This window comes from Mobula hypostoma, chromosome 4 (genome assembly GCF_963921235.1).
Source record: "Mobula hypostoma chromosome 4, sMobHyp1.1, whole genome shotgun sequence".
Lineage (NCBI taxonomy): Eukaryota > Metazoa > Chordata > Chondrichthyes > Myliobatiformes > Myliobatidae > Mobula > Mobula hypostoma.
The window spans coordinates 15440970-15453499 of record NC_086100.1 but is presented as its reverse complement, the minus strand read 5'-3'; the positions used below and the strand labels follow the sequence as shown (position 1 = coordinate 15453499).

The 12530-nt window shown below is 42.2% G+C and overlaps 1 long non-coding RNA gene across 1 annotated transcript in view; it reads right to left on the bottom strand.

The window, feature by feature from the left end:
• Positions 1-607: 607 nt before the first annotated feature.
• Positions 608-12530, bottom strand: part of LOC134344725 (uncharacterized) — an 83503-nt gene continuing 71580 nt past the window's right edge. The window contains exon 4 of the long non-coding RNA XR_010017499.1: positions 608-1570. This is a non-coding gene — a long non-coding RNA (uncharacterized LOC134344725). The remainder of the gene's footprint in view (positions 1571-12530) is intronic.

The following is a 12530-nucleotide window of genomic DNA, read 5'->3' as shown; positions in this document are numbered from 1 at the left end:
AGTGATCCTGTAATTTTTCAAGCAATTACTGGTCTACAAACAGATTCTTGTAAATCAAAAGCAAGGATTGGGTAACACTAGTGTAACACTTTACTGAGCCTGCCGTAAGATCGAGGTTCAATTCCCACTGTTGTTTGTACATTCTTTCCATGACCATGCATGTTTCCTCTGATTGCTCCAGTTTCCTCCCATATTCTAGGGCTGATGTGTTGTGGGCATGTTATGTTGATATTGGAAACATGTGACACTTGTGGACTGCCCCCAGTGCATCATGGGACTGTGGTTGGTTGTTAATACAAACAATGCATTGATATTTTGATGTGTGCATGTGACAGATAAAATGAATCTTTTAAGATAGATTTTTTTCTATCTTTTACTTGGCATTCTGGTAATTTCTCTATATTTTCGATTAAGATCCCCCCCTTCCCGGTATTTAATCTCTGCTCATCTTCTGAAGTACCAAACGATGCAACACAGTAATAGCAGGTGAATCAATGGGACAATGTCATGGACTGAGGCCAATTATTGGCAAAGTAAGGACAACCTGCAGTGTGTAAACCTTGTCCAAAAATGCTATTTTGGTTGCATAGATATGCCCTGTGCAATAAATCAGTCTCAATGCAAACTATTATGGTTTCGCTCGTAGATTCCAAAAAGGCAATCTTTGCTTGATGACCTAGATGGAGATAAGCCAGGAACACTGGTTTTAAAGACTTAGACAATCCCAGAAAACAAAGTGGCCGAGGAAAACATGCAAGCCTTTCTTCGGTAAGATGTACTCAGTGGTGATACAATCATCAGCGAAAGAGGGTAGGGTTAAGTCCTGTTCCAAAGAGTTAAACATCATATTTCGACTGGTGGCTCTATCATGTGAACATGATACTTTTTACTGTATGTGTTGATGCTTCAATGTACTTGCAAAGATCATCTTTAACCTTTAGTGCATCACTTTACAGTGCCAGTGATCATCAATCAGTGTTCAATTCTCATCACTCTCTGCAAGGAGTGTGTATGTTCTGCCCATACATGCATGAGTTTCGTCCAGGAAGTCCGGTTCTCTTCCATATTCCACAGGCATGCGGTTAGGGTTAGGATTAGGATTGGTGAGCTGTGGGCATTCTATGTTGGAACCGGAAACGTGGTGACGCTTGTGGGTAGCCCCCAGAACAATCCACACACTGTGTCAGTCATTGATGCAAAAATGACGCATTTCACTGCAGGCTTGAATGCCTCAATGTACATGTAAAGATAATCTTTAATCTTAATCAGTGTGCTTTTGATGGGACTGCGGCATGTTGGAGATGCCATCATTCAAATGAGTGGTTGAATGGAAGCCCACTATACCCTGCCTGGTGTTCAAAGGTACCTCAGCAATAGACTGAAGAGTAGAGGATGAAGAGTCGGTATGTTGAAGAAGAGTCTCAACACAAAACGTTAACTGTTTTTTCATTTCTGTAGATGCTGCCTGATCTGCTGAGTTCCTCCAGCATTTTGTGTTGGTTGCTTTGGATTTCCAGCATCGGCAAGATACCCAGCATCTTGCCTAACATTTCTCATCCATCCAAGGAATCTGAAACAGGCGATGTGGTTGTTAGCATATTGCTATGTGTGGAAACATCTATGCAGAAGCTGGTTGCTGTAATTTCTGCAGATGTGGTCAGCAGGAACCAAAATGGGGTCCATCGGCTCTCAAATCATGCAGCTCAACACATGAACTACTCCTGCTTTGTAACTTAATTTCATTTGTTGTAATCTGGTATCATATAAAAAATAACCCTTATCAATTCTTACCTGCTACTTTCTGGTGCCTCCTTGTCAAAGCCTCTCAATTCTAAGTCTCAAATCTTTGACTCCCCCACTGGCTTCCTCACACAAGCTGATCCAAAATAGCCTACACCTTTTCCCACTGAAGCCTCTTGAGTCAAAGCCTCAGCTTCCCATTCTAACTCTGTCCACTCCAACAATGGCTATTCTACTTGAACCTCTCCTCTTTTTATTGGCCCAAGTGAAACTCACATGCAACGAGACCTGCTGTTTTCAATGGTCCCATTCTCAGTACTCTGAGACAAACTCACACATCGATATTTCTCTTCAAATGATGATATCGCACAGGCAATTTGTGCACAACAATCTCCCGCAAACAGCCACATGGTGAAGATCTATTTTAGTGGTGCTGATTGAGGGGTGGTTATTGGCCAAGGCACTGGGAAGTCTCTGCATTTGTGGAACGTTGTCATGAATATGTTAAACCCAGCCTCACCCTAACACCTGGATGTATTGTGGATTTGTATGTCAAGTGCTCTGCACATGGCCGTGTGAAATTTCAGAAAATTGTGGACACATCATGTAAAACAACTGCCCCTCTGTGGAATCTGACTATACTTCTTGATGCCTCATTAAAGCAGCCAGCATAGTCAAAGACCCTGCTTATTCCAGAAATTCACTCTTCTCCTGTCTTCCATCAGGCAGAAGATACAAAACCCTGAAAGCACACACCTCAGGGCTCAGGGACACCTTCTTCCCCATTGTTAGAAGACTATTAAATAGTTCTCTACTTCAATAAATTGGTGGCAGGGTGGAGATATACTAAAGGAGGTGTAAGGCGCTCCACCCCTGGACAAGATAGAGCATCTCCTTAGCCTACCCCCTGTCAGAGACATGTGAAACCATGGAAACCAGTGGTGGGTGGTTGCATGAGCAGTTGGTACTTATCACAAGTCCTGATTGTGCAATCACTGATGCCAGACAGACAATCTCTGAAGAGTATTGATAATGGTTGGGGTCACCCATCTTGTAAAGACACTGCCCAGAAGAAGGCAATGGCAAACCACTCCTGTAGAAAAATTTGCCAAGAACAATCACGGTCATAGAAAAACCATGATCGCCCAATTCATACAAGATGGCACAGAACAGGCAAAGTTCAATAAAATGGACACTTGACCTCACAATCTACCTCATTATGAACTTGCACCTTATTGTTTACCTGCACTGCACTTTCTTTGTAGCTCTTACGGTTTATTCTAAATTGTAATGATTTGATCTGTACGCACAGCATGCAAGAAAAGCTTCTCACTGTATCTCGGTACATGTGAAAGTGATAAACCAATTCCAATTTCCAGTTCCAGTTCCACTTCACTTGACACCAATTGGCGCTCCCCAGTACTGCACTCAAAGTGTCAAGACTAGCTTTTATGCTCAGTCGAGTCAAGTGGAGTAACGCCAAGTTTCTTGCCAGATGCACAAGTAAGATTTTTGTTGCTGTCACAAGAACATTTTTCGTTGCACCTGTGCAAACATGTATAGGTGCAAAGAGGAACATAAATTATGCAACGACAGAACACAATTAGAACCAAGTACATTTCAGTGCTCAGTGCTCAAAGAACTCATTGTGTTGCTATAATGAGGTAACCATTAGGGCAATACAATTCAATTGAAGAACCAAATGACTGAATGGAAGTAGATATTCTTGAATCTACTGGTGTGGGATTGCAGGCTTCCATACCTCCTGCCTGATGGTAGTTGTGAGAGGAAGGCATGGCCTGGTTCAGATCTCAGATGTGGAAATTCCAGCATAAAAAACAAGCTCGTGAATTCTTAATTTTCGAACTATTTCCTGGTAATCTGACTACCTTTTCCTTAACATCCTGATGTAACATTGGAAAAAATGCCTCGGGCAGCTGATGGCTTTGCACTCTGGAATGTTCCAATTTTAGCAGGATGACCACAAATCCCTGAAGGAAATACCAGCAGGTTATGCCAGAGTTGGTCAGTTTAACAAGACAGTAAGTCACCTGAATGCTACCCATTGACGTTGCTTTTACAGCTTTAGATAAAAGTAGTTTAAAAAGTAAATGCAGAATCTAACTTCAAAGTCTGGAAAACAAAAGTTACAAAGATGTAGCTTGACTTCTTTTTAAATGAATTTGAAGTCTGTCTCAGTGTCAGCAGCAGCGCAATGTTTACAGAAGTATATTTAGCTTTTTTTATTTTTAATACTTGTGTATGATCACATTTCAAGCATCTTACAGTCATGAAGGAAGCACTGTCAAACATTCTCGAAGAACTCTACAAATGTTTTTTTTAAAAGGCAGTCAGTAGCAACCTCCATCCTGGCATGGTGTAACTCAAGCAAATTGACACTCTCTTGCTTTTTTTCTTGCTGCTGCCATCGGGAAGGAGGTACAAAAGCCTTGGGCCCCACATCACCAAATTCAGGGACAGTTAGCACCTTTCAAACATGGTGCACACCACTGCTGTAATACACAGTTACTTGAGTTGCTGTCATGTTGCTGTCAGCTTAAAGCAGTCTGGCCATTCTGCTTCAAGCTCTCTCATTAACAAAACACTTTTGTCCACAGAACTGTCATTCGTTGGATTTTTTTTTGTTTCTCGCACCATTCTCTGTAAACTTTAGAGATTGTTGTACATGAAAATTGCAGGAGATCACCAGTCTCTGAGATACTCAAACCACACCCTCTGGCACCAACCATCATTCCACAGTCAAAGTTACTAAAATCACATTCCTTCCCCATTCTGATGTTTGACCTGAACCTCTTGACCATGTCTGCATGCTTTTATGCATTGAGTTACTGCCACCTGATTGGCTGATTAGATATTTGCTTTAACAAGCAGGTGTACAGGTGTACCTAATAAAGTGAACATATTCCGTCATTATGGAAACAGGCCATTCAGCCTGCCATGTCCATGCCTGCCAGAGTGCACCTCTTTGTATTAATCCCATCTTCTAGCACTTGGCCCATAACCTTCTCTGTCTAAGTGATTTTGCCTTTTGTGTGACTTGTTCTTATTTCGCACATTGGCTATTTGATGTTTTCCTTGCATGGGTTACATGGTGTTTCTTCACTTCTTGGCTGTCAGTGGGAAAACAATTCTTAGGGTAGTTTACTGCATACAAACGTGGATAATAAATGTACTTTGAATCTTTGAAAGTGCTCATCTAGACAATTCTCAATGCATCTTAGGCAATTCAATGACTCTGCTTCTGTACTGCTCTCTCGGTGTGTCACAGGAACTCACACTCTGGGTGAAAAAATCTCCCTGACATCATTAAATCTATTTCTCCTTACCCTAAATCAATGCCCTCTTGTCTTATTTACCTCTGAATCTGATGTGGGGGAAAGTTTACTCCAGTTTCCTCAACATTTTATATACCTTATTCAACATAGAACAGGATGGCACACAGAAGGACCTTATGCCCACAAATGCCTTGGCTGTTCATGATGCCAAGCTAAACTGTATCTCTTCTGCATATAATCCCTGCATTCCCTGTATATTCACATGTCTACGTACCAGCCTCTTAAACACCTCCGTTGTATTTGCCTCCATCACCACCCATGGCAGTCCTTTCCAGGTACCCAGCACTCCCCGAAAAATCTTGCCTCAGATCTGCTTTAAACTTTCTCCCCCTCACCTTACGTTCATGTGCACTCATTGTGTAAAAGGTCTTCAGTGCTCCTTCTCAGTTTCCCCCAGTCAAGTGAGACCAGACCCAGCCTCTCATGTCACTCTTCATAAATAGGAAGGTACATTTAATGTCAGAGAAATCTATGCAATATACAGCCTGAAATTCTTTTTCTTCGCAAGCATCCACGGAAACAGATGAGTGCCTCAAAGAATGAATGAGAGCCCCAAAGCCCCCCCCCCCAGCTCCCCCCTTCCACGCACAAGCAGCAGCAAGGCAATGACTACCCACAACCCCATCAGCAAAAAAAGCACTGGCACCCTCCACCGAGCACCCAAGTGTGCGGCAAAGCATCAATAAAGATGAGGGGGTCGGGGATTAAAATCAGGCATGATCTGCAGTACCTCGAAGAGCGCTCGTTCACCCGGTAATTCATAATTCGACATACCACAGGCTCTCTCTCTCTTCCTAATAAGGGAAAAGGAGGTGTCCCTATTTCACAGCGAGAGGGGAGACATAACAAACAACTCACTGATTTATGATGTTAGAAGTCTGTTGCGTCACTCCATGCTGGTGAATCTCCTCTCCACCCTCCCTATTGTAATCACTTTCTTACACCTGTTATCAGCGATCAGCTTTAATTCTCACACAGAGTCACAGAATACTACAGCAAAGAAACAGGCCATTCAGCCCACCTTGTCTGTTCCTAACATTATTCTGCTTAATTCCAATGACTCGTACCTGTACCATAGCCCACCATACTCCTCCCATCCATGTACTTAACACGTACATCAAAACAACAAAACACACAGTGAAATTTATCATTTGCATCAAATGAAATTACCAAGGATTGTTCTGGGGATAGTCACGACATTTCTGGCACCAGCAATCGAATCAGGCATGATTTCTGAGTCACGGAAGGACTGTTCAATGTTCTGAGAGATATGTGATTGGACTGTACCTTATATTGGTCTCTTCAGGTTTTCCAGCATTTTGTGTCTTGTGGCCGATTGGCAAGCGGGTGATCTGTTAGTTTTGTGTGTGTGGGGGGGAGGAGTCAGGGGTTTTTGATACAACTGACACTCTTTTTTACAGCTGAGGGGGTCGGGGATTCTTATTGTCACTGTTTTGTTTCTGTGGGGGAGGGGTCAGGTTTTTTTTGCTATTATTGTTGATTTTTTTCTGCGAGGGAGGGGTTAGCGGATTTTTATTGTCGCTGTATTTTCTGTCGATAGGGGGTGGAGATTTGTTGCTATTTCACTATTTTTTCCCTGTGGAGAGGGGTGGAGGATTGGATGCTGTCGTCATTATTTTTTTCTGCAGGGTAGGGGGTGAAGGATCTTGGGGCTTGCGAGTTTTGCTTCTTTTTTTTCTTTTCTCATGTGGGGAGGTGAGTTGCTATATGGTCTTTCTATATATATCATGGCTATCTGGAGAAGAGATATATCAGAGTTGTATTGTACATGCATACTTTAACAATGAAATGAACCTTTGAACTTGCTTTAAATGTGCTTCTTTGGAATCTCATGTGGATAGGGTGGTGAAGAAACTTTTGGTATGCTGGCCTTCATAAATCAGAGCATTGAGTATAGGAGTTGGAATGTAATGTTGAAATTGTACAAGGCATTGGTGAGGCCAAATTAGGAGTATTGTGTACAGTCTTGGTCACTGAATCATAGGAAAGATATCAACAAAATAGAGAGAGTACAGAGAAGATTTACTAGAATGTTACCTGGGTTTCATCACCTAAGTTACAGAGAAAGGTTGAACAAGTCAGGCCTTTATTCTTTGAAGCGTAGAAGGTTGAGGAGGAACTTGATAGAGGTATTTAAAATTATGAGGGGGATAGATAGAGTTGACGTGGATAGGCGTTTTCCATTGAGAGTGGAGGAGATTCAAACAAGAGGACATGAGTTGAGAGTTAAAGGCAAAAGTTTAGGGGTAACATGAGGGGGAACTTCTTTACCTAGAGAGTGGTAGCTGTGTGGAACGAGCTTCCAGCAGAAGTGGTTGAGGCAGGTTCGATGTTGTCATTTAAAGTTAAATTGGGCAGCTGTATGGACAGGAAAGGAATGGAGGGTTATGGGCCGAGTGCAGGTCGGTGGGACTAGATGAGAGTAAGAGTTTGGCACGAATAGCCTGTTTCCGTGCTGTAATTGTTATATGATTATATGGTGATACGGAATGTGGGAGGAAACCCACACGGTCACGAGGAGAATGCATAAGCTCCATACAAAGAGTGGCAAGAATCGAATTGCAATCGGTGATCACTGGCACTGTAAAGCGATTTCTTAAACTGCTACTCTACCATACTGACCACCATATGTTTTAGTAATATTGGATGAGGGTAAAACCAAAGCTGTTAGTCTCCCATCTTGTGGTATATATTTTCAGTGAAGCTGAGAGAAAGGATAGATTAATATCCTCATGATTGAACAGAGGTAACCAGAAGGAACGTGACCATTGTTTTTACGTTCTTAGAAGGTTATGGCAGTTTGATTTGTCACTGAACATTACATCAAACTTCTACAGATAAGCTTGTAAAAGTACCCTGACAGGTTGCATCATGGTCTGGTACTGCATGCAATTCAAAGTTCAATGTTCAAAGTAAATTTATTATCAAAGTACATGTATATTACCGTATAAAACTCTAAAATTCAATTTCTTGCGGGTGTAAATCCCATAAAATAATAACCATAACAGAATCAATGAAAGACCACTCAACTGGGGTGTTCTATCAGAGTGCAGAGAACAATAAACTGTGCAAATACAAAAATAAAGGAATAATACCAATAAATAAATAAGCAATAAATATCGAGAACATGAGATGAAGAGACCCTGAAAGTCAAAGTGAAATAATTGTGCAAACAGTTCAGTGTTGGACCAAGTGAAGTTGAATGAAGTGAGCTTCAGTGTGCAGGAACATATGAAGCAGAGGAAAGTGGTGAGCTCTGTCCAATACATCATGAACACATCTTTCCCCATTCAAGACAGCACCTATCGTTAAAGATCCGCTCCATCTGGGCCATGTCATTTTCTTCCAGCTATGATCAGGCAGGGGCTACAAAAGGGTGAAGTTTCGTACCACCAGCTTTGAGAATAGATATGCCTTTGAATGGAAAATCCTACAAAAGGTAGTGGATTCAGCCCAGAACATCATGGATAAAGCTCTCCCAACCACTGAACACATATACTTGAAACACTGTCGAAGGAAAGCAGCATCCATCATCAAAGATCCTCACCACACAGGCCATGCTCTTTCCTCGCTGTTGCCATCAGGTAGAATCTACAAGAATCTCAGGACTTGCACCACCAGGTTCAAGAACAGTTACTACTCCACAACCATCAGGCTCTTGAACAACAGGAGATAACTACATTAATCCATTGAGATTTTCCCGCAACTAATGATCTCACTTAAAAAACTCTTTATCTTGTTATTTCATGTTCTCATTACTTAGTGCTATTGATTTGTATTTGCATTTGTGCAGTTTATTGCCTTCTGCACTCTATTTCAATTGGCATCTCCCTGGAGCAGGGGGTTTAGATGGGGTGGAGTTTGTTAGGTGTGTTCAGGAAGGTTTCTTGACACAATTTGTAGATAATCCTACAAGAGGAGAGACTGTACATACTTGATTTGGTATTGGGAAATTAACCTGGTCAGGTCTCAGATCTCTCAGTAGGAGAGTATAATTCTATCTCCTTTGCGATAGCATTGGAGAGAGATAGGAACAGACAAGTTAGAAAAGTGTTTAATTGGAGTAAGGGGGATTATGAGGCTATCAAGCAGGAACTTGGAAGCTTAAATTGGGAACAGATGTTCTCAGGGAAAAGTACGGAGGAAATGTGGCTGATGTTCAGGCAATAGTTGTGTGGAGTTCTGCATAGGTATATTCCAATGAGACAGGGAAGTTACGGTAAGGTACAAGAACCGTGGTGTACAAAGGCTGTAATAAATCTAGTCAAGAAGAAAAGAAAGGCTTATGAAAGGTTCAGAGAGCTAGGTAATGTTTGATATCTAGAAGATTATAAGGCTAACAGGAAGGATCGTAAGAAGGAATTAGGAGAGCCAGAAGGGGTCATGAGAAGGCTTTGGCGGGCAGGATTAAGGAAAACCCCAAGGCATTCTACAAGTATGTGAAGAGCAAGAGGATAAGATATGAAAAATAGGACCTATCAAGTGTGACAGTGGAAAAGTGTGTATGGAACCAGAGGAAATAGCAGAGGTACTTAATGAATACTTTACTTTAATATTCACTATGGAAAAGGATTTGGGTGATTGTATTGATGACTTGGAGCAGACTGAAAAGCTTGAGCATGTAGATATTAGAAAGAGGATGTGCTGGAGCTTTTGGAAAGCATCAAGTTGGATAAGTTGCCGGGACCGGATGAGATGTACCATAGGCTACTGTGGGAGGTGAGGGAGGAGATTGCTGAGCCTCTGGCGATGATCTTTGCATCATCAATGGGGACGGGAGAGGTTCTGGAGGATTGGAGGGCTGAGGATGTTGTTCCTTTATTCAAGAAAGGGAGTAGAGATAGCCCAGGATATTATAGACCAGTAAGTCTTACTTCTGTGATTGGTAAGTTGATGGAGAAAATCCTGAGAGGCAGAATTTATGAACATTTGGAGTGGTATAATATGATTAAGGATAGTCAGCATGGCTTTGTCAAGGGCAGGTCGTGCCTTACGAGCCTGATTGAATTTTTTGAGGATGTGACTAAACACACGGATGAAGAAGAACAGTAGATGTAGTGTATACGGATTTTAGCAAGGTATTTGATAGGGTACCCCATGCAAGGCTTATTGAGAAAGTAAGGCGGCATGGAATCCAAGGGGAGATTGCTTTGTGGATCCAGAAATGGCTTTCCCACAGAAAGCAAAGAGTAGTTGTAGACAGGTCATATTCTGCATGGAGGTCGGTGACCAGTGCTGTGCCTCAGGGATCTGTTTTGGGATACTTACTCTTCATGATTTTTATAAGTGACCTGTATGAAGATGTGGAGGGATGGTTTAGTAAGTTTGCTGATGACACAAAGGTTGGAGGTGTTCTGGGTAGTGTGGAGGGCTGTCAGAGACTATAGCTGGACATTGATAGGATGCAAAACTGGGCTGAGAAGTGGCAAATGGAGTTCAACCCAGATAAGTGTGGAGTGGTTCATTTTGGTGGGTCAAATATGATGGCAGAATATAGTATTGATGGTAAGACTCTTGGCGGTGTGGAGGATCAGAGGGATCTTGGGGTCCGAGTCCATAGGACACTCAAAGTAGCGGCACTGGTTGACTCTGTGGTTAAGAAGGTATACGGCGTATTGGCCTTCATCAATCGTGGAGTTGAATTTAGGAACCAAGAGGTAACGTTGCCGCTATATACGACCCTGGTCAGACCCCACTTGGAGTACTGTGCTCAGTTCTGGTCACCTCACTACAGGAAGGATGTGGAAACCATAGAAAGGGTGAAGAGGAGATTTACAAAGGTGTTGCCTGAATTGGGGAGCGTGCCTTATGAAAACAGGTTGACTGAACTTGGCCTTTTCTCCTTGGAGCGACAAAGGAAGGGAGGTGACCTGATAGAAGTGTATAAGACGATGAGAGGCATTGATCATGTGGATAATCCGAGGCTTTTTCCCAGTGCTACAATGGCTGCCACAAGAGGGCACAGGTTTAAGGTGCTTGGGAGAAGGTACAGAGGAGATGTCAGGTGTAAATATTTTATGCAGAGAATGGTGAGTGCATGGAATGGGCTGCTGGCAACAGCGGTGGAAGCGGATACAATAGGGTCTTTTAAGAGACTTTTGGATAGGTACATGGAGCTTAGTAAAATAGAGGGCTACAGGTAACCCTAGTCATTTCTAAGGTAGGAACATGTTCGGCACAACTTTGTGGGCTGAAGGGCCTGTACTGTGCTATAGGTTTTCTATGTTTCTATGTTTACTTAATCTTACATTGATCCTGTAATAGCTACTATTGTATAGATTTGCTGAGAATGCCCACAGGAGAAAAAAATCTTAGGGTTGTATGTGGTGACTTGCATATACTCTGGTAATGAATTTTAATTTGAACTTTTAACCAACCTGTACAGCCCTAATCGCTACCACAGTAAAACAATTCTGAAGATTTTAACCACTTTGCACTGCAATGGACTTGTTTTAATTGTGTTCTTCCTTGCATAATTTAGTATGATTTATGTTCAATTTATACTTTCCTTGTGAATGTTTTGTAACTGATGCTATGTGCCAACGATGCTGCTGCAAGTAAGATTTGCATTGGACCTCTGCATACAGGTGTATGACACTGAACCTGGTGTTGACTTTGGCCTTTAATCTGGGACACACCCCAGCAGCACAACAATCTGTCCTTCTACACCTAATGTGCTGGAGGTGAAATAATCAGCAGCAGAAGTTTGATCAGTCTTGATGGAAGGGATCAGCCTGAAACCTCGCCTGTTCATTCCTCTCCATAGATGCTGCCTGACCAGCTGAGTTACTCCAGCATTTTGTGGGTGTTGCACTAAATTGAGCACCTCAGGTGTGAACATCCAGTTTTTATCGTTCAAGAATCATCGCCAAAGCAAATCAACTGTTCATCTGACTCAGAAGTTCTTCAGGAATGAACTTGTTGGCCCTAAGCTAATGGCTGTTCCTCGCTGGGTTGCACCAGTGTCTCTGCTTCTGAGCGTAATTAACTGTCTGTCATGGATTTGGATTTGCATAGCATCTTTCGCAACCCTTCCAAGGCAAAGTGAATAGGTTCACTGTCACTGAAGTACACTGTTCAGGACATTAACATACAACAAAGCAGTATCCATCATCAAGGACCCCCGTCAGTCAGCACATGCCCTCTTCTTGCTGCTACTGTCGGGAAAGAGGTCACATACCAGCAGGTTCGGGAACAGTGAATACACCAAACCACTAAGCTCCAAATAACTTCACTCACTACAACTCTGAACTGATTCCACAATCTACAGGCTCACTTTCAATGAGTCTACAACTCATGTTCTCAGTAGTATTTATTTAAGATTCAAAGTTCATAGGTCCAATTTAATGTCAGAGAAGTGTATACAATATACATCCTGAAATGCTTTTTCCTCGCAAACAGCCATGAAAACAG